The sequence below is a fragment of the Panicum virgatum genome, chromosome 9N (assembly GCF_016808335.1).
Source record: "Panicum virgatum strain AP13 chromosome 9N, P.virgatum_v5, whole genome shotgun sequence".
Classification (NCBI taxonomy): Eukaryota; Viridiplantae; Streptophyta; class Magnoliopsida; order Poales; family Poaceae; genus Panicum; species Panicum virgatum.
In genome coordinates, this window is record NC_053153.1 from 52,727,896 (window position 1) to 52,750,906 (window position 23,011).

A 23,011-nucleotide genomic window follows, 5' to 3' on the forward strand; every position below is an offset into this window, starting at 1 on the left:
TGATGCCCATGTTGGCCAACTTGAGAGTCTAATTGAGGAGCATGATGTTCTCTTGGACGGAAGGGACGCTGACTATGCACTTCTGGAGCAGCAGTTCACCGCCCAACAGGTTCAGCTGAATGATGCCTTGGATCACATTGAGATGTTAGAGGCTCCGCAGGCCCAGCCCGAGGCCATGAAGGAGGAGCCCCAGGAGGTTTAGGGTATCTCAGGACTTGGCACTACGTCTGGAGTGCCCCTGCCACCACTTCCGGGAGCTCACTCTCCTGTGAGGAGCGAGTCTTCAGTCAACAACCTGGACGACTTTTAGATGATGTCTTAAGTAGTCTTTCGCGCATACTCCTCTATAGGGTAGCCTAACTTTGGATGGTGATGTAATAGGCTAACTAAGAGTTGAGTACCTCGCTTTTGTAAAAGAGTGCCACTCATATGTAAAAGTACCTTAATCGCTTAGGCCTTGGCTAAGAACTTGATGGATGATTGTAATGGTTTAATTGCAGTTGAGTCTATCGCTGCATAAATTTATCTAAATTTTTTATCCAAGTTTCCTTGCATTTATGGGCTGTGCGTTGAATACCAAAGTTGTTCTGAATTTCATGATCTATCTGCTCACAAAATTTCGGCATCATTAGACTTGTGTGCCAAAAGTTATGGCCAGAATAGTGTACCTCGGCCTGCTGAAACGCAGACTGGACAGAGCGGCAGAAATTGCATTTTTCGCCCACCATAACTGTCGATTTAGCTTTGGAGTTGAATACCAAAGTTGTAGTATGATAAATTATCTATCTGCTGTCAAAATTTGGACGCATTTCGATGAATAGAGTGCAAGTTATGGATTTTCTTGTAACAAACAGTGTTGCTGTCCCTGTTATTATCATACTCGTTCCAGTTATACTTTTCCGCGCTTACCCTTCTGTACTTGGGGAAGTCATATGTCACCCTACTAATGAGAGAATTTGCCATTCCAGATGGTGGGAGCGACACGTGGCAACCCTGAGGGTTTCGGGGACGCGAATGGTAGCAGTTCGCAGCGAGCGCCACCACCGCCACCCAACTTTGCGGAATATCTGGCCGCCCAAACCGAGTTACTCCGTCAACTCGTCCAGGGACAACAACAACAGCAACAGCAGCGGGGTGGACCCAATGTTCATCAACCTTAAGCTGCTGGTTACCCGGAATTCTTGGCAACTCAGCCCCCTCTATTCAACAAGACAGAAGAGCCACTGGATACAAATGCTTGGATTAGCACAATTGAGTCCAAGTTTTCACTACTTCTGGCACCATGCTCAGAGCAAAACAAGGCTCGCTTTGCCGCGCAACAGCTTCGCGGTTCGGCACGTCTTTGGTGGGATAACTACCTTGGCATGCTCCCAGCTGATCAAGTTGTCACTTGGGATGAATTCAAGGCTACATTCAAGGGTCACCATATTCCAGAAGGACTCAGGGATAGGAAGCTGAATGAGTTCCTGGCTCTCACTCAAGGGACACGTACAGTTCTCCAATATGCCCAAGCTTTCAACAATCTCTGTCAGTACGCGGGCTATCATGCTGACACAGATGTTAAGAAGCGTGATCGTTTTCGTAGAGGCTTAAACACCAAGCTCAAGGAACGACTAAACCCCATTAGGGTAGACACATACAACGAGCTGGTTAATCTCGCACTCACTCAAGAAGACTGTATCATGGCTCACCGTGCTGAGAAAAAGAGGAAAGCGCCAGCTGGACCCTCTAGTGCGCAGCCACAGAGGTATCGCGTAGTGCAGAATGTTGCACCCCAGATTCCTCAGAAAGCCCCTCAGCCAGGGCGTTGGGTTATCAGGCCTCCACTGCAGCAGAGCGTTGCACATTTCCCTGTTCCTCAGTTAACTGGCCCAAGGCCAACTGCTCCACCGCCAGCCCGTCCAAGTGAGGGAAATCGTTGCTTCAATTGTGGGAGCTCAACTCATTTCGCCCGGGAGTGCCTGCAACCCAAGCGACAGAACCAGGGCCAAGGCTTTAATCAGAACAACAAGAACAAGGGCAGAAGGCAAACTATTCAGGTCAAGCAAGGACGCATCAATTTCACCACTCTTGCAGAACTTCCTGAGGGCGCACCAGTGATGACGGGTACATTTTCTATCCACAACAAGCCTGCAGTTATATTATTTGATTCTAGTGCATCGCATAGCTTCATTGGTGCAAAAGTGGGTTTGGATTTTATTCACACAAAAGGGTCATACATGATATCAACCCCAGGGGGTAAAATTGCTTCGAATCAAATAATACGACTTGTGCCAATCAAGTTGGGTAGCCTAATCATCAACACCGACCTTATACTCCTACTGCTTGAGGGTATAGATATCATCTTGGGGATGAATTGGATGACTCAGCATGGGGTTATAATAGATATTCCCGCCAGAGCTGTTGAACTAAATTCACCAAAATACGGAGCCACTACCCTATATTTACCCTTCCGAGAGTGTGTCAATTCTTGTGCATTTGCCATGCGCACATCCAACCTAGAAGAAATTCCGGTGGTATGCGAGTACACCGATGTGTTTCCGGATGACTTGCCAGGAATGCCACCAGATAGAGAGATTGAGTTCATTATTGAACTACAGCCAGGCACTGCCCCTATCTCAAAGAGGCCATATAGAATGCCACCTAAGGAGTTGGCCGAGTTAAAAATCCAACTTCAAGAGCTTCTGGACAAAGGCTTCATTCGCCCCAGTGCATCACCTTGGGGTTGTCCAGCTCTCTTTGTAAAGAAAAAGGATGACAGTTTGAGGTTATGTGTGGACTACCGACCTCTCAATGCGGTGACCATTAAAAACAAATATCCACTTCCCCGCATTGATGTTCTCTTCGATCAACTGGCCGGAGCTAGGATTTTCTCAAAGATTGATCTTCGCTCTGGCTATCATCAGATCAAAATTCGTCCATGTGATATTCCAAAAACCGCCTTCTCCACATGGTATGGACTCTATGAGTATTTAGTCATGTCTTTTGGTCTCACAAATGCACCAGACTACTTCATGTATCTCATGAACTCGGTATTCATGCCTGAGCTCGACAAGTTCGTCGTGGTTTTCATTGATGACATCCTTATTTATTCCAAGAATGAGGAAGACCATGCTAAGCACCTGTGCATTGTTCTCCAACGTCTTCGGGACCATCAGCTTTATGCTAAATTTTCCAAGTGTGAATTCTGGCTAGATAGTGTGAAATTCTTGGGCCACACTATTTCCAGCAAAGGCATAGCTGTGGATCCTAGCAAAGTGCAAGAAGTGATGGACTGGAAACCTCCTACCTCCGTCCATCAGATTCGCAGTTTTCTTGGTTTAGCCGGATATTATCGCCGATTCATTCCGGATTTCTCCAGAATTGCTAAGCCAATGATTGAACTATTGAAGAAGGGAGTAAAATTTGTGTGGGATGAAAAATGTGAAAAGGCTTTCCACACCCTAAGGGAGCAGTTGACTACAGCACCTGTCTTAGCTCAACCTGATAATACCAAGTCCTTTGACGTTATTGTGATGCGTCGGGTACTGGTCTTGGTTGTGTGCTCATGCAAGACAATAAGGTTATTGCTTATGCATCACGAGCTCTTCGACCCCATGAGCAGAATTATCCTACTCACGACCTTGAATTAGCAGCTGTCATTCACGCTCTAAAGATATGGAGGCATTATCTTATGGGTGCTCATTGCAATATCTACACCGATCACAAAAGTCTCAAATATATGTTCACTCAAGCTGACCTAAATATGAGACAAAGACGGTGGCTAGAATTAATCAAGGATTATGATCTTGAGGTGCACTATCACCCAGGCAAGGCTAATGTTGTAGCAGATGCACTAAGTCACAAAGCTCATTGCCATTGCCTATCCGTGGAATCCTATTCGGAAACCCTCTGTCATGAGATGAGGAAGCTCCAGTTGGAAATGATTCCCCAAGGCACATTAAATCACATCTCAGTTGAACCAACTCTTCATGATCAAATCATTATGGCCCAGTTACATGATAAAGGTGTGGGGATCATTAAACAAAAACTCTCTCAAGGAGAAAGGAAGTAGAAAGGAAGTATAAGTGTTTTCGTCAGGACCATAACGGAGTCCTATGGTTTGAAAGTCGTTTAGTTGTTCCGAAAAATCATGATCTTCGGAAGCAAATTCTCGACGAGGCACATCTTTCCAAATTTTCTATTCACCCGGGCAGTACCAAGATGTATCAAGATCTTAGGCAAAATTTCTGGTGGACTAGGATGAAAAGGGAAATTGCTAAATATGTCTCGGAATGTGACACCTGCCAGAGAGTCAAAGCCAGCCACTTGAGAGTAGCTGGGTTGCTTCAACCTCTGCCTATCCCATCATGGAAATGGGAAGACATAAGTATGGACTTCATTGTTGGATTACCCAACACATCCCAGAAGCACGATTCCATTTGGGTTATCGTGGATAGACTAACCAAGACGGCACATTTCATTCCAGTAAATACTACTTACACTGCCAAGAAGTATGCTGAGATCTATCTCGATCGCATTGTTTGCTTGCATGGGGTACCCAAGACAATCATTTCTGATCGTGGGACACAGTTCGTTGCACGCTTTTGGGAACAGTTGCAAGCATCTCTTGGGACAAAATTAATTCGAAGCTCAGCTTATCACCCACAAACTGATGGACAAACTGAGAGGGTGAACCAAATCCTGGAAGACATGTTGAGAGCTTGCGTCATTCATTATGACAAGAGTTGGGACAAATGTCTAGCTCTAGCGGAGTTCTCGTACAACAATAGTTACCAAGAGAGTTTGAAAATGGCACCATTTGAGGCCTTATATGGTCGACGGTGTCGTACCCCTTTGAGCTGGTCGCAAGTCGGAGAACGAGTGATATTCGGGCCCGATCTCGTAACAGAGGCAGAAGAGAAAGTCAGGGTAATACAAGAGAATTTAAAGGCCGCCCAGTCTAGACAAAAGAGTTATTTTGATAAAAGGAGAGACCCTTTGCAATTTGAAGTGGGTAATCATGTCTATCTTCGCGTCTCGCCAACCAAGGGTGTGCAGAGATTCGGAGTAAAGGGCAAATTAGCTCCCCGATATGTTGGCCCTTATGAAATCACTGAGATTTGTGGCCCGTAGCCTATAGACTACGACTTCCTCCTCGACTTGCAGCGGTACATGATGTTTTCCATGTCTCTCAACTCAAGAAATGTGTTCGAATTCCCACCGAGATCATTGAACAAACAGAAATATTGGTAGAACCAGATCTCTCTTATGTCGAATACCCTATCAAGGTTCTTGATCAAAAGGAAAGGGTCACTCGAAGAAAAGCAGTTAAAATGTACAAGATTCAATGGAGTCACCATACCGAAGAGGAAGCTACCTGGGAAATGGAAAGCTATCTAAATCAAAATTTCCCCGGTTTTCTGAATTCAACTGGAGGTACACCTCTTTCCTGCACTTAGCTTGCTTATCTGAATCTCGGGACGAGATTCTTTTAAGGGGGGTAGGCTGTAACACATCCAGTGTTTAGCACCGTTTAAACATGCCATTAACATCAAATGACACAGTAAACCCTATTTTGGTGATTACTTAAAAGCCGAGTTCCGTTTAAATACACCAAAAAGTCAACTCTCTCACCTTTGCTCAAATGAACTTTTGCCCAAAACGAAAGTTGTAGAGTTTGACAAGATAAACAACTTTCGTGTTCAAAGTTTTTCAAGTTACAACATGAAATTTGGAGTTAATCCCGAAAAACAAGCGGGATCATTAAACTTGAATTCAAATTTTAAACTTTCAAATCATCGCTCAAATGAAGTTTTGCCTGTAATGAAAGTTGTAGGAAATTTAATTTTGAACGACTTTCATGTTCAAAATTTTTCGAGTTTCATTTGAAAATCTTGAGTTTGGGCTAAGTCAAACGGTTGACCTTGGTTTTTCTCTCTCCACTCCCTTTTCTCTCTCCTCTCTCTCCCTCGCTGCCCCTCCCCTCTCTGCGCGCGCGCAGGCACTTGAGCGCGCCGCGCGTGCGCTCGCTGCGCTCGCTGCGCCGCTGCCGCGAGCTCGCTGCGCTCGCTGCCGCCGCGCCGCTGACCCCCCTACCCTGCTTGAGTGCGCACGCGCCCGGACGCCGCCAGAGCTCGCTGCGCCTGCCGCCGCCCGCCTGCACGGCGCCCTCGCCACCAGAGCTCGCTGCGCCTTCCGCCGCGCCATTACTGCCCCGCCGCCCGGCGACGCCACCACGCTCCCGTCCCCGTCGTTGACCCCGCGCCGCGTTCGAGTGCTCGCCTGCCCTCGCTGTGCCCATGCTCGAGTGCTGGCACTCCGCGACGACGGCGACGTGACGAACCGCCGCCCATGCCAGTGCGCCCGCCCTTAACTCCTCCCCTTCCGAGCTCCCATCTGCAGCCCTCTCCTCCCCAGTTTGCTTCGCCACCCCACGTTCCCGCTCCTCCCCTCTCCGTTCCACCCCAAACCAAGTTCCCCCTCCGCTCCCCGCGCCCTGGAACGCCGCCGCCCACGTCATTGCCGCCGCCGAGCACCACCTCACCGCGGAGCCCCCTTCCCCGCCCCTCCTCGCCTCCAATGGACCCCATAGATAGCTTCTACTCGCCTCCGTGAAGCTCCCAGACCCGCTCGCCTCCGCCCCGGACCGCTGGAGCGCCGCCGCCCGCTACAGCCGCCGCCGCCGCTCCCTGTTCGCTGTGGCCGGCCCTCCACAAGCCACCCGACCCCGATTCGACCCACCACGGGGTAGCTCTCGGTCCCCTCTCCCTTTTCCCCGCATCTCCCCCACCTCCGGCGAGCTCCCTCGCCGGGAAACGGGCCACCGCCGCCTCCTCTGTCTCCTACCTCCGGCCAGGGACCCCGGCGTAATTAGTTTTAGATTTCCAGGGGGTTTTGTGAAAGTTCCAGGGGCCCCTTTGCAAATCTGAGTTTTTGTTTTCTAGTTTTTCCAGTGAACTTGTAAAATTGATGTAAATTCGTAGAAAAATTGGAAAAATTCAAACTCAACTGTTCTGAGTTACTTGTGACTAGATCTACGACTTTCGTTACATGCACTTTTTCATTTGCTCAAAAGTTTTTGCTTTAATTAAAATACAAAGAAAATATACCTTTGGTTAGATCTCAAGTTACAAGCATGAGCTGTTAGCCATTTTTGGTCAGTTGGTTACATATTAGATGAATAGCCTTGTGTAAAAGTTTCATGGACAGTTGACATGCCTAGCTATCAGTTTATTTAAATCTTGATGTATGCCTATGATAGATAGTTTTATTTATCCAAGTGGTTATGATATGTTTCATGGGTTCAAACTTTTAGAGTACTTGTATTTTAGTTCCTGGAGTCTACATAAAAAGTTTGAGAATTTTTAGTTAAGTCAATCTGGACCAAATGATTTATGGAGAGGATAGATACATTAAATCATTAAAAATATTTTCTTTACATGAAAAATTCTAATAATTTTTATATGGGTTCACTTTGAGTATATAACCATACTGGTAAAAGATGAGGCTCTGGAACTTGCTATAACAGTCTGTAGAATTTAATTTTGATCCATGCAGAGATGCATTGTACTATTTTTCATGCCCTGTACAATGCTTGTTTAAATGTGAAAAATTAATTGCAAATTCATATTTAGGTAGAGAACACTCAGTTAAAATTTCATTGCCAGTACTTGCATAGTTTGACCTGTAAAATTCATTTTTGTTTCTAGCAGTAGCTTTTTGTTTTATTTTTCATGGTTAATAGGCTGCAGGAAATGGGCTGAAAATTTCACAGTAGGCAAGTTACTCAGATATGTACCTTGCATAAAAATTTCAAACCCATAATTTCTGTGTAACTTTAATTATGATAAGGACATGCTTAACCTATTAATAAATGAGAAGAATCATTTCTTTTGATGCATAGGGAGAAAAGGTAAAATCCACCCTAGTTACTTTGTGAAGTCAGATATAATGATTATTACTCTATAACTGATTGCCCAAAATGATGTAACAGAATATTTTGCAAATCATCTTAAGTTGCGTTGGATTACAACTCTATAGTGAAGAATTGAATAAATCGTTATCACTAAAGTAACTCACGTATATGCATTTCATATAGATTCGACTACTCTCCCAGACGGTACATACGAGCTGGTGCTGGAGTCCGAGAGTGAGCAGCGTGAAGCTCAAGTGAATCTAACTGAAGTCACTGAAGACCTGAACCAGAGTTCAAAAGAGCCCAAGGCTAGCTCCGCTCAGGAAGGCAAGCCTCGGAGCATGTCCTACCTATTTTAATTTATGCAAGCTTATTATATCCCTGTTTATTTGTGCATTTAAGTTGCAGGATTTGTTTGGAACCTTAGTTGCATGATCCTAGGTACCTATGCTTGAACACTAGTATGTGGAGGTCGCTAGTTGGCTATGCTAATGGTTCGGTAGAAGTCGAGTGATTTCCTGTCACTCGCGAGCTCATAGGAGTTGAATGCTTACTACACACTGCAATATAAGGTTTACGGGCGGGGTTGTTGTACTCGTGATACCCCGTCTGTTTAGCGAAAATGGATAAGGCCGCGGTGTGTGGTAGTGGTGGTTAAGCGTTTGAACGTACTAACCACATGCCGAGAATATGGTAATCGGTAAGCTTAAGTACATGATGGAACCGGCCGTGGAACATACTCCCCACTGTCTGGTCTATGGTCACGCACGGGTGCAGGGCACCCTAGGGCGGTGGGCCAGTTCCATGCCCGGCGAAAAAGGGGAAAAGTCGCGTGGGTGATTGCATTCCCCATGCGTGTGTTTAGGTCTGCCTGGCCAGGTTAACAAATTCGATTCGAATCGTCCGTCTCTCATGGATATTGAGACTGCTTAACCCTTTTTCCACATAGAGTAAGAAGTGGAACAATGATGATGAGAAATATGATTGAATGATGAAAAATAATTGTTTTTCACCATGTATGCTTTAGGGTAGATGCTAATGTAGAATGGTTAATCAAACTAGAACTTGAAAGCTAAAATCGGAAAATAAGGACTTACTCTTTTTTGTTTTTCGGCAAAGACTAACCCCTCAAGCCAAAAGCCTTGCATGTCTAGTTAGAGGGCTAATTATATCTTAGTCGGGTAAGCCTTGCTGAGTATTAGTATACTCAGCCTTGCTTGTGGCTCCACTTTGTTTTCAGGTGATACTTTTGAAGATCAGATAGCTAGTTTGACTTGGCCGTGTGTTTTACCGCCTGGTTGGTCGGTGGAGTGGGATACGACTCCGGCCAACGATGACAATGCCGAGTGATGTCATGTACGGGCTTCATCCTGACATCATGTATCGTCGTTTAGAACTCGTTTTATTTCCACTGCAGTGAACTCTGAACTACTTTCAATTCGAACTTCAAGTACCTTTTGGAGATTTCGAACTTGGTTTGTAATAATTAAGTTAAGACTCTGTAATATAATGTAACTATGAATTGTTGTACTCTCTGGACTCACCTTCGTGTGGGTTACATGTAAGCTTTGGGTTCGATCGACGCCCAGGTGGATTCTTCGGGACTTTACCCGACAGCCCTGCCAGATTACTCCGTTTGAAGTGCGTGTTAGCCGGGATTACCTTTAAGGTGATGGTTAGCGCACTTGAGCCGGATTAATTTGGGCGGTACTGCCACAATACACCTCGCAAAAAATGTTGTTGAACAACTCGAGAGACCAAACCCATTGTCTTCGCTTCATGGCACCCAGTCGAGGGCCACCGCAACAGTCATACCTCAGGCAAGCCGTACCCCCGGAGGCCGTCACCGTCAACAACAGCTGGAGCAAAAAAATCAAAGAAACCAAGAGGATCAGGAAGTCACAAGCACCCGTCGCCCCAGGGGTGGCAAACCAAGCTCCTGTGCCTCAACCAAGTTGCAACAACAACAACCGCTGATACAACAGGGAGGAAGTTGCCGATTCCATAGTGGACGCACGGGACATCATCAACGCAGGACACAGATCACAACTTGCCGACAACTCCGATCGCTTCCAAGCCCTCAGCAGAGTCTTTGACAACGTTGAGTACCCGAAGGATTTCAAGCCAACGAACATCCAGAAGTACGATGGTAAGCAAGACCCTGCTCAATGGTTACGTTTATACTCGACTGCTGTTAGTGTTGCAGGAGGATACACCAACACCAAGGTCCTCTACTTCCCGATGGCCTTGGAGCCTGCACCCCTCACGTGGCTCGAGAGCTTGGCACGCGAGTCCATACACTCATGGGACGATCTCAAGAAGGCCTTCATCGACAACTTCCAAGGGTCGCTACATCGAGTAGCTACTCGACACGCCTTGTCGATGTGCAAGCAGGAGCAAGGTGAATCGATCAGATCCTACGTCAAGCGCTTCTTCAACACAAGAGCTACCATCTCCAACGTCGCCGATGATGATGTCATCGACTACTTCCAGAGTGGCATTACTATCCAGTCTCTATACTGTGACTTCGGGCTCAATCGCCCCAAAACAGTAGTAGAACTATGCGACATGATGCAATGCTGGGCAGACGAAGAGGAGCAAGAGCGCAGCCGCTTCCCACGTCGTAACAACGATAATAACGGCCCACGTCGTAACAATGATAATAACGGGAAGCGCCACAATGACCGTGGAGGGCCCAGCAACCAGCGGGATCCTGCGCGTAAGCGCAAACCTGACGATACCGTCGGTACCATGGATCGCACTCCGCGTGGTAAGAAGAATGAAAAGCCGCAGGATCAGTTTGACAAGGTCCTTCACAACAAAAGGTGCCCAATTCACCCTAAGAGCAACCACTCGATGTGGGAGTGCACAATTCTGCGCAAATCCTTTCAATCAACTCCGCCAGACGCTCCTAAGAAAAAGCAGAACAAGGATGACGAAGACGACAAGAAAGACCCCGATGGGTTCCAACAGCCACAAAATGTCATCAACGTCATATTTGGAGGGGATCCCAGCTTCTCTAAGCGATCCCAGAAGCTTCTATTCAGAGAAATCCTTTCAGTTGAGCCAGCAATTCAGAGGCCACTAAAGTATAGCGAGGTCCCCATCACCTTCTCCAGGGAAGATCAATGGACCAGCTTCTCTGAACCAGGAAAGTTCCCGCTAGTACTCGACCCAATTGTCCAAGGTTTCAAGCTCACTCGAGTACTCATTGATGGCGGAAGTGGCCTCAACTTGATCTTCGCGAGTACGCTGGCTAAGATGGGCCTCAACTACATGAGTATGCTCACTCCAAGCAAGGCCCCTTTTTACGGCATTGTTCCCGAAAACTCTTCTACACCAATTGGCTCAGTCACCCTTCCGGTCACATTTGGTGCAGAACAAAACTTCTGGACAGAATACATCAAGTTTGAAGTAGCCGACTTCGAATCTTCCTACCACGCCATACTGGGAAGACCTGCGTTGGCTAAATTCATGGCAGTCCCACACTATGTGTACCTGCTCCTCAAGATGCCATGCAATACAGGGGTACTTTCCCTGCGAGGAGACCTCCTTAAGTCCTTCGAGTGCGACAAGGAAGCAATAGATCATGCTGCCACGATTCGAGTTCCTAGCTCTGTCAGCGAAATACTTGCTGCCGCTAAGGAACTCTCACTCAACAAGGACTCAGTGCCATCCAAGAAACCAAGCCAGTCGCCGATTAAGCCAACCGGTGACGTGGGCACCAAGACTATTCAGCTACAAGAGGGAGACGACTCCAAGACAGCCATCATCGGAGCTGGTTTGGGCGACAAATAGAAACTCGAGCTTGTCAACTTCCTTAGGGCCAACCGAGACGTATTCGCGTGGAAACTAGCGGATATGCCAGGGGTGCCCAAGGAGTTGATCGAGCATGCCCTGAGAGTCGACCCCAAAGCCACTCCAAAGAAGCAACGGTTACGACATTTCTCCCCGGACAAGCGAGAAGCCATCAAGAAGGAGCTAGCGAAACTACTCGCGCCAGGGTTCATCAAAGAAGTCTACCATCCCGAATGGTTGGCCAACGCTGTACTCGTCTAGAAGAAGAACAACAATGAGTGGAGGATGTGCGTCGACTACACCGATCTAAACAAGCATTGCCCAAAGGATCCTTTCGGGCTACCCCGCATTGATCAAGTAATCGACTCCACGGCAGGATGTGTCCTGTTATCCTTCCTCGACTGCTATTCAGGGTATCATCAAATCGCCTTGAAAGAAGAAGACCAAATTAAGATGACATTCATCACCCCTTACGGGGCATACGTCTACAAGACCATGTCCTTCAGGTTGAAGAATGCTGGTGCAACCTACCAACGTGCGATACAGCTGTGCTTTGCCGACCAGCTACATCGCAACGTTGAAGCTTATGTTGATGATGTTGTCGTCAAAACCAAGACCCAGGATCAATTCATTACTGACCTGGAAGAAACCTTCAACAGCCTCCGAAAATTCCGTTGGAAACTCAACCCAACCAAGTGTGTCTTCGGCGTACTATCTGGAAAATTACTAGGATTCATTGTCAGCAATCGAGGAATTGAAGCTAATCCAGAAAAGATAAATGCCATCATGGCCATGGACGCTCCAGCTACCATCAAGGACGTCCAGAAGCTTACAAGCTGTGTGGTAGCCTTGAACCGGTTCTTGCCCAGACTTGGTGAACGAGGCCTACCCTTCTTCAAGCTCCTCAAACGACAAGACAAATTTGAGTGGACTACAGAAACCGCGGAAGCACTCGAGAACCTTAAGCATCATCTCCAGTCACCGCCAATTCTTGCAGCTCCACTACCAGGCGAGGAACTACTCCTCTACATCGCTGCAACTACTCATGTAGTCAGTACGGCGATAGTAGTCGAATGCCCAGAGGAAGGATACATTTAAGACGTCCAGAGACTAGTCTACTTCATCAGTGAAGTACTCTCTGAATCAAAGGTTAGATACCACTCAATCCAGAAATTTCTGTATGGAATTCTAATTACCTTCAGGAAGCTTCGACACTATTTCGATGAGTACAAGGTCTCGGTAATAACTGACTTCCCATTGACGGATATACTCCACAATTGGGATGCCACCAGACGAATCTCAAAGTGAACAGTTGAACTGGGAGCCTTGGAAATCAACTTCAAGCCAAGAACAGCAATCAAGTCACAAGCATTAGTCGACTTCCTAGCTGAATGGCGGAAAAATCAAATCCTAGCACCTCACAACGTTACAGAGCATTGGGTAATGTACTTTGATGGCTCACTCAAGCTCGATGGAGATGGCGCGGGAGTTCTATTTGTCTCCCCCAAAGGAGAAGAATTAAAGTATGTGTTCCAGATCCTTTTTAAATTTCCAACAATGAAGCAGAATACGAGGCACTGCTACACGGGCTTCGCCTAGCAGTTTCCCTCGGCATCAAGCGATTATTTGTCTACGGCGATTCTCTACTCGTCGTCCAGCAAGTAAATAAAGAATGGGACATCAACAAGGACACAATGGATGCATACGTTGAGGAAATCAGAAAACTCAAAAACAAGTTCTCAGGATTGGAAATCCACCGCGTAGACCGTGACAACAACGTGGGAGCCGATGTCCTTTCCAAACTTGGATCTACTCGAGCAGCCATCCCACCGGGAGTCTTTGTTCATGAACTACACCATCCATCAGTCAAGGTACAAAACCAACAAACTTCTGATGAAGAGGCCCTGGCCATAGTTGGAGAAGTGCTAATGATCGAAGAAGACTGCCGGATTCAGTTCATTGACTTCATCAAGGAGTTCAAGCTTCCACCACATGTTGATACCAAGAGCGCGGAAGCTGCTCGCATTATCAGGCGAAGCAAGGGATTTGTCCTCGTCGGCGACAACTTGTATAAGTGTTCTGCTTCAGGCATCCTTATGAAATGTGTTACCCTTGAAGAAGGCAAAGACATCCTCGGAGAGATACATGAAGGAGTCTGTGGCAACCATGCCGCATCAAGGACACTAGTCGGAAAGGCTTACAGATCAGGGTTCTTTTGGCCAACAGTTGTATCGGATGCAGAAGACCTTGTCAAACGGTGCCCTGGCTGTCAATTCTTCGGCAAAAAGACTCATGTCCCAGCACACAATCTGATAACAATCCCTCCATCATGGCCCTTCGCCTGTTGGAGTCTGGACATGATCGGGCCTCTAACTATAGCTCCAGGAGGATTTAATCATGTGCTGGTAGCAGTTGACAAATTTACCAAGTGGATCGAGTACAAGCCCATTGTCAAGATCTCTTCAGATAGAGCAGTTGATTTCATCTCCGACATCATACACCGATTTGGATTTCCTCACACCATCATCACATATCTTGGCTTTAACTTCACATCGCAATTTTTTTGGGATTTCTGCGATAATTCTTGCATTGAGGTCAAGTATGCTTCAGTGGCTCACCCTCGAGCAAATGGTCAAGTAGAGCGTATCAATGGCTTGGTACTCGACGGCTTGAAGAAAAGACTCTACGACGCCAATTCTAAGAAAGGTGGCAAGTCGATTCAAGAACAACCCCATGTTGTCTGGGGGCTGCGAACGCAGCCTAGCAAAGCAACTGGATAGTCCCCCTTCTTCCTCACTTACAGGTCAGAGGCTATACTATCTGCAGATATCATGTGGAAATCTCTAAGAGTAGAAGCCTATCAAGAAGGAGAGGCAGATGAAGCTCGACAACTTGAATTAGATTCAGTCGAAGAAGTCAGGATCAATGCTTTGATCCAATCGGCTAGATACCTTCAAGGAGTCAGACGCTACCATGATCGTAATGTCCAGCAAAGATCTTTCAATATAGGAGATCTAGTTCTACGAAGGATTCAAGACGAGACAAGACTACACAAGTTAAATTCTAGATGGGAGGAACCTTTTATCGTATCTAAGGTCACAAGACCCGGATCATACAGAATTACTGATGTAGATGGTAACGAGGTACCCATTTCCTGGAATATCAAGCACTTGCGCAGATTTTATCCTAGATCCAAGTAACATGGAGATGTCAGTTGATCTCTTTAATAAAGCAAGGGTTTTCATCCACTGTTTGACTACATTAAAGGCAGTTTTCAATCTGACAGCATCATCTCGGATTACTCTCCAAAAGTTTTTTCCAATTAGGATAATCTTTAAAGATTCATACAGACCTGGATAACCTGTTCAGGATAGCTTACATAGTTTTTCATTGGGATAACTATACAAGCCACATCCTTGTCCTTAGTATAAGGACACAACCTACTCGCTGGCTCGATAAGGAATATGGATACCTTTACTAGTTTGTCCAACTTGGGTAACTCGATGGAGTTCATCCTAATAGGTCAACTATAAGGAACTCCAGCCTTGCATCAAAGGCAAAACTACTCGCTCGCTCGAGTATGTTATGGATACTACTAAATTTTGTTCTTCTGGGGTAACCCGACGGGGTTCATCCTAATCGGTCAATCTTAGTAGTTACTCCAGTCTACATGATAGACACCCTACTCACTGGCTTGAGTAGGTATTAGATATTTTTAAGATAGTTTCATCTTGAATAACTCGACGAGGTTCATCCTATATCTTAGGAATTACTCCAGTCCTTGGCCAGGACACCCTACTCGCTAGCTCAAGTAGTTTTTGGATATCTCTACAAAGTTTTTCTATCTGGATAGTTCGACAGGATTCATCCTAACCGATCAACTATGGGGATTACTCCATGCAAGCATCCTACTCGACTACTCGAGTAGTTTGTATTTATCCTACGGTATCAGATCATGCTCCTGAAGCTACACCAACAGGATAAAAGCAATACATACAAACACAAGATCTTACAGAAGATGACAAGAGCTGTTACAGGCAGTTTATTCTGCCAAATTCTTCAAAATCTCCTCAGCAATTACTTCTAACTCTTTACAATAGCTCTGGAATTTCTCATCAGAACAATCAGCGGCTATTCCTTTAGCTATGGGAGCTAAGTTATGTTGAGGCCAGTATGACTTGACAACTCCAATCATATGGGTCAGATAATTTTTGGAGGTGGCCGTCATGACGTCGAACAATTTCTTGGGAGCCTCTTCTAAACGCTCTACCAAAGATTTACTACTCGACGACCCATCTTCAGAATCAACCATATCTACAATGACTTGAGCTGCTGCAACTAGTCGAGTATGGTCACTTGAAGAGCCTGATGGAAGGATATCTTAATGATTATTCAAATCATTGGTAGAGCAATATCAAGATAAGGGTGAAAATACCCACAAGCTTGAGTAGTCTTCAATTGTTCTTGAAGTTTGGCCTTTTCTTCCTCAAGGCTCTTGATCTGCTGCTTCATTTCACAAAGTTCTAGATGATGCTTTCGGTTAGTTTCATACAGCTTGTTCCGTGCAGCAAGGGATTCATCAAGGCGCTTGGCAATTAGTGCATTTTGCTTCTCCAAGGTTTTTCGATTGTCAACAGTCTTATACAAGGCAGGTGACTTCAAGAAAGACCGATTGGCAACTTCCTATAAATTCAAAGCAAGATTGGTCAGATATCACCAACTACTCGACATAGGCAAGCAGCAGTAGAAGAGGGTTTACCTTCGTATATTTAAAGCTCCACTGTATGTAATCTGCGAGCTTCTTTACATTGTCTACAGACAGTAATGGATCATCAAAGAGCTCCTTTCCCAACTCCTCCTGTGTAGACTGCGGCAAAGACTGGAAGGGTACCAATCTAACAGCAGGATTCTTTGATCTTTCAGCTCCACTACTGCCAGTTCCATCAGCATTTGAGGTACCTTCAGTAGCTACAGAAGGAGTAAGTTTGGGTGCTTCAAGATTTGGCTGATTTGATGTCCCAGGCATGTCTGTATTTGGAGAATTGGCAATTGCGTTCTCAATCAACCCAATTACTGGTGATTCTGTGGCTGATTGAGTAGTTGGATCACACGGTATCCAGTTACGAAAGTCCTGGATCTGATCCTTCTCATGCGCTAGAAGATATTGGATCCTAGCCAAGCAAGATTCCAAATAAGAAAGCTGAGGCAAACAGGATCTAATTAAAAAGAGTGTCAGATTCTTACTGGCCACTGTCGATATGGGGTATTTTCCTCTACAACAAAGCTCCAGGAGCTGCCTTCCATTTTTTTACCATCGGAGGGAGTAGCATTTTCCGACGACGGAGGCATGCAGTACCATGTTTTATAATTCTTCTGCAAAAGAAGCAAGGATTCGTCAGAAGATTCAAGTGCATGACTACAAGTACTCGATAGTGTTTCTCAACACTTACCCAGGTCTTTTCGGGAGGATTGACGGCCGAGAAGAGTGCTGGCAGTTTCAAGTTCTTGTCGAAGTTGTCGAGTACTTTGCAACATCTCTTGATTGCTTCAGAGTGAGCCATTGCTTCTGGCGAGAGTCTGGTGGGATCCTTTGTACCTTCATAACGGAAGGCAGGATGTTTCCGACGCTGAAGAGGTTGGATCCGACGACTCACAAAGGAGAAGACAACATGATCTCCAGTAACTCCTTTGTTCTTGAAATTGGCAATGGCGCGAAGAATGCACTCGACTTGTTTGTCATCAGGTCCTGCACTTGACCAGTTCGCTTGGACTTGGGGGGGGGGGGCGCCAGCAACCCTTTCTGGAAGTGGAGATTCGAAGTTCCCGACATGAAACCAGAAACTTTTCCACTTCTTTTCCTTTACCCACTGGATTATAAGCTAAGTACTCGTCTCGAGTCTCAGGACGAAGTACTAATTCACATCCGCCGACAATGGCGGATTTGGCGGCATTTGGAACGAGTACAAGGGTGAAGAAATGTTGGAAAAGATGGAAGTGGGGAAAGATACCAAGGAATGCTTCGAGAAAATGAGTAAAAATAGAAAGATGCCAGATGGATTGGGGAGTCAGATAATGCAATTGGATTCCCCAAAATTGCAACAGAGCCTGGAAAAATTCAGACACAGGAACGGCAAGACCATGTTCCATGAAATCACAGAATATAACAGTTTCAAGGGTACCTTCGAAGGCATAATCTTCTCCTTCGCCTACGCGCCATTGGATTACAGCTTGATTCTGGAGAAGACTCATATTCTCCAATTCTTGCACAGCTGCTTGAGACATTTTACTTTTGCACCAGCCCGTTGAGAGATTTGTAACTGCCTCATCCTCGATCTTGGACTTGTTCTTTTTGGGAGCCATCTCTGTGTCACGAGTTCAAACTCGGGGGCTACGAAAGGGGTTAGTGGATGCCACAAATAATTGGAAAGTGTGAATATGAATTTGACGGCTGCCTGGAGTCAAGAGAATAAAAACCCTAGAAGTTACTGCACGGGTTTATATGGTCTTCGATGGCAATTCTGTGAATACTTGGAAGATCAACAGATTGTTTACTTTTTTGGAAGTTTTACCACATATTTTGTCATGAGTTTTTGATCCTTAAATCTAAATTAAAAGATTTAAATTCAAGACTCGGGGGGCTGCGGGATATGTGCATCAAAGATTTATTTTTCAATTTTTTTGGAAAATAATAAAGGAGAAAGACTGAAGTGACCCTCAGCCTGATTCTACGATTCAACCTAAGGCTCGGGGGCTACTCCATATGGAGCGCGAGTACTTCGCGCACTATATATGATCAAGATTTTATGGCTTGAGCACCTCACAGCCTCAAAGCAACAGTAAGTACTTGGAGGACTACTCGACATATCTGAAAGAAGACCCGGAAGCAACCAGAAGGACGTTCTGACTACTTGAAGTACTCGAAGACGCCCAACCAAGTACTTGACGCCTGCAGGACTCGGCTACGAAGAGCTCTGGAGCTTGTCAGACCCGGGGCAACGGGGCTGCTTATAGGCATAGAGTATTCTAGAGTTAGGGATAGCTCATGGATATACCTTACCTCTCTTGTAACTACCCGAATAGGCGTAGAACTAGCTGCAGTACAAAGAAAACTATTCGATCGTGTTGTAGTAAGACTCCAATTGTACTGGGCTAGGACTTTTCATGTAACACTGTCCCTCCAGATATAAAAGGGCGGACATGGACCCCCTTAAAAGAGATCAACACCTAAGGCAATACAAACAACCACACAAGACGTAGGGTATCACGCAACTCTTGGCCCGAACCTATCTAAATCTTTGTGTTCCTTGCACCATCGAGTTCCAGAGCAGTCGATCCCTACCTACAAATCTTATTATTAAGGGTATCCCTAAGTAAACTTGACGGTAAACACCAACAGCGGGGGGCGGCGGTGAAGGAGAAAGAGCGCGTGGAGAGCGGGGACACGCCGATGAGCGACGGGCTGCTGTTGGTGGGCACCACGGAGCACGAGCCTGTCGTCGGTCGCCCGCTGCCGTCCGCGTGCCGCCCGCCGCCTGCTTTCTTATGAGAAGAGAAGCTCAGATGTGAATGACAGGTAGGACCCACAAAAAATAGAAGCCAATTTAGTCAGGTCTGTTGGAGTAGATAACATATTTTGACCTCTTAAATTTTAGAAATGGACTTCTAAAATAGAATTTAGTCACTCAATTTTAGAAGTTCTGCTTGAGATGTTCTCAATGCTCGTGGCCTCGATAAGCGAGTGAACGGGAGGCGTACAGGTCGGCGCCGCTGCGTCCAAACTCCAGAGGTGGATTTTCGATCGGTACGGTTGATGGATCGAGCTAGTGGCTGTGGTGACCTTTAGCCCTCCGTTTCCGTACAGCAGCGGCAAGCTGGTGCATGCTCGTGGATCAACAGGTTTGCTCGGTGTGCTGATCCGCGGCGCGGTGGCGCGACACGGGCCAGGGAACTGATCCGCCGGCCACACACCCCACGATGCGATGCGAGATGCGGCGTCGGTGGTGGCGTCGGCCGGTCCCGGGGCTCCCTGGTGCGCGGGGGGGGGGGGGGGGCTTTTCTCTGTACCCTCGTCGCTCTCCGTCCGCGTCGCCAAAAGCGAATATGCGCTGTGCTTTCGCCCCCTCGCTTTGCCCGGCGCTCCGGCCGGTCGGGGGAGCGCAGCCGCAGCGCACGCAGCACAAGCCGAGCAGAGCTGCCGAGCCCGAAGGATCATCGTCGTAGGGCATGGCGCGCGTGCCACCCTTGGATGCGCGAATGGACAGAGAGGTTGCTGTTGAAACGAGCCCGTGACGGAAAAGTCGCCGGGTCGCGGCCATTCCTTTGGACCGGCTCCTCCTGCTCGCTCCGCCCCACCCTCCAATCCTTTCGATGCGGTTCACACGTCGCTGCCGCGACAACGACATGGAGATTGTAGCGAAAATGGCCTCTCATGCCATATTTCAATATATCGTTTTGGCGATTGATGACACACACAACACTTGGACTAATATGATTATGATTGTTAAGATGATCATTCTCAGGCTTTTAGGTTCAAGTGATGACAAAGAGTTGATAGGCAAAGTTAGGCCCGAAGGGCCGCCCCTACAGGGGTTCAGGGCAGCTCCCTGAAAGCTCTTCGGTCGGTAGCACCGGAAGAACCGACGCATGAGCATCGGTGCATCCGATGGTTGTCGGAAGAACCGACGCCATTGTATTTTGGTGCAGAAGGAAATCGAAGCCAAGTTAGCTTATAGGCACCGGATGAACCGATGGTTCAAAAAGGGGTATCGGTGCATTGGGCGTACTGTGTTCCAGAGACGATGCAAGTCGCGCAAGAGCCAAGTCTTCAGCACCGGTTGAACCGGTGAAGCATCGGTGCATACCATCGGTGTAATGACGTCAGCTGTCAGGAGTTCAACGGCTACTTCGGGTTATGAGTGACCGGATGAACCGACGCTACCCCAGCTAGAGGCATCGGTTCATCCGATGATACGCAGATTTTCTGCTGACCGTTGGAGCAACGGCTACAAGACTTGGTGGCCTATATATACGCCTCACCCCGGCCATTTGAAGATTGCTGGAGTTGCTGAACATCCCACACACACCCAAGAACATCTCCAAGCCATACAAAAGCATCAAGATCATATCCTTAGCTTTTAGCACTAGCTTGTAAAGTGTGAGTGCTAAAATAGCTCTTCGTGAGTGAGATTGCAAGGCCTTGAGTATTTGTGCTGTGGTTCTCTAGTGAACCAAACAAGAGCTTGGTGCGCCGGCCTCCTTGGAGCTGCGAAGCTCGTCGGCAACGTCATCGACCCTCCGACTTGGTGTGGAGCGGCGACGACATCTTTGTGCGGGGGATGTGGAGACCCCATCCTTTGTGGAGAAGCTCCTTAGTGGAACCCGGGGGCCAAGGTGACCGTGATTGTGTTCACGGAAAAGACTTGGTGGCCGAGTAGCAATACTCTTAGTGAGTGCTACAATAATGTGGATGTAGGTGTGCCTTTGTGGCTAACCGAACAACGGAATAAACACCCGCGTCAAGAGTTTGTTATCTCCTATCCCGCTCTTTAAGCTTCCGTATTTAATACTTGCAATATTTGTGGCTTTACCTTCATAGAATAGTTTCTTGTTAGGAAAGACTATAGGGTGCATAACTCTTTTGGGATAGGGGTTTCACACTAGAACAACTTAGTTGCACATCTAGATAGGTTGTATTAGTTTAAGTTTTGTACAAACTAATTGGAGCCATAGGTCAAATTTTTTTATACCTAATTCACCCCCTCCCCTCTAAGATTAGAGCTCCCAATAACTTTCAGACGTAGTTGCCCAGCCAGTGGGAGGTTTGTGGATGCAACACGGCTGCCCGGGAAGATAGGGGAACAAGACCGGCCGGCCGAGCGAGGGTAGCTACTGCCGATCATCTGACGATTGCCTTGACTGCATTGCTTACAGTAGAAATCGTGGATTTGAGACTTGAGTGAGTCATCCCTTTTACGATCAATCGTGCGCCGTTGGGCAACTCCTCTCCTTTAATCCCTGAGGGCGATCCCGCTCCCGCCTGGTGCAAGCTAGCTAGCGAGGCGTGCGCCATCGTCGTCTCGGAAAAGAACGGGCGGGGGCAGTGCCGTAGCTCTCGCCCGCCCTCCGCCACAGGCTCGCCGAGGCGCTGGCCGACGCCGACGTCGTGAATCTCCACAGCCACGGACGTCGCAGCCGCGCGCGCCTCCACTGACCTTGCGTAACCTCGCCTTGCGTGACGCCGGAAAGGCGCCTGGTCTCAATGCTGGCTGAATCGAGAAGAAATCCAACTCCGTCTCGTCTCCGCTGCCGCGCGACGGACACTTGTCGGCCGTGCGCGTCCAGCACGCGGTGCTCTGGCGCGCGACACGCGTCTGTGCGTGCGCACGCATGGCTTGTGTTTCATCCGCTGCTTAGCATGATCCTAACGTTCCCACATTACACATCACAAATAATGGGAGTCTGCCGTATATACAATTCAGCAATCAAATACTCACTCTGATCTAGCTAGATCACATACTAGTATATATTATGGTTTTTTTTTTAAAAAAACGAAACTTATGCCGTTCTAGAGCCGTACACAATGACTAATAAAGTCGGTCAAATAACTTCGTCGCCAATCGTTTATGCGACTCCTGTCATTCTAAAGTACAGTTTAGACTCCTAGATTTGTTACAAGTCAAACTGCTGGATTAGCTCTTTATTGTATCCAATCTGGGTTTTATTTTATTTTTTTAAACATAATCAATGGCTCTCCTGTCTTGTTAGTTTTAAAAAAGAACTGCTCCAGCTTTGACGGAGTTTAAAAAAAACAATTAGTATCTAGAGTACCAAATGAATGTACTATCAAAAATATATTTCATGGTAGATTGGATAAAACTAATTGGATGTTGTAAATATTGATATCTTTTATAATAAACTCAGTCAAAGTTAGAAAAGTTTCACTCATAAGAAATGAGATAAAGTGAACTGTAATTGAGAAGTGAGGGAGTACTATATTGAAAAGAGATGCGTCATGTAATTGTGAGATGATAGCATTTATTTAGATGCCAAGAAATAAAAGGAAGAAAAGATGGGAAAATGCCTTGTAGATTCTCAGATGGCATGATGTATTTTGAGAATAATTGAGAAGGCTAAAACCATAGTACGTATTATGAATTAAAGGGAGTACTAGCTAACATGAGTTAATCAATATAAGACTAGTATTCCATCAGACCATGCATAAAAGCATATTTATTCTGAGTGCAATTTAAACTTGTCCCTTCTCGCCATCCTGGAATGATGCTAATATAAATACTTTTTATTTTTCTTGAAAGAGAA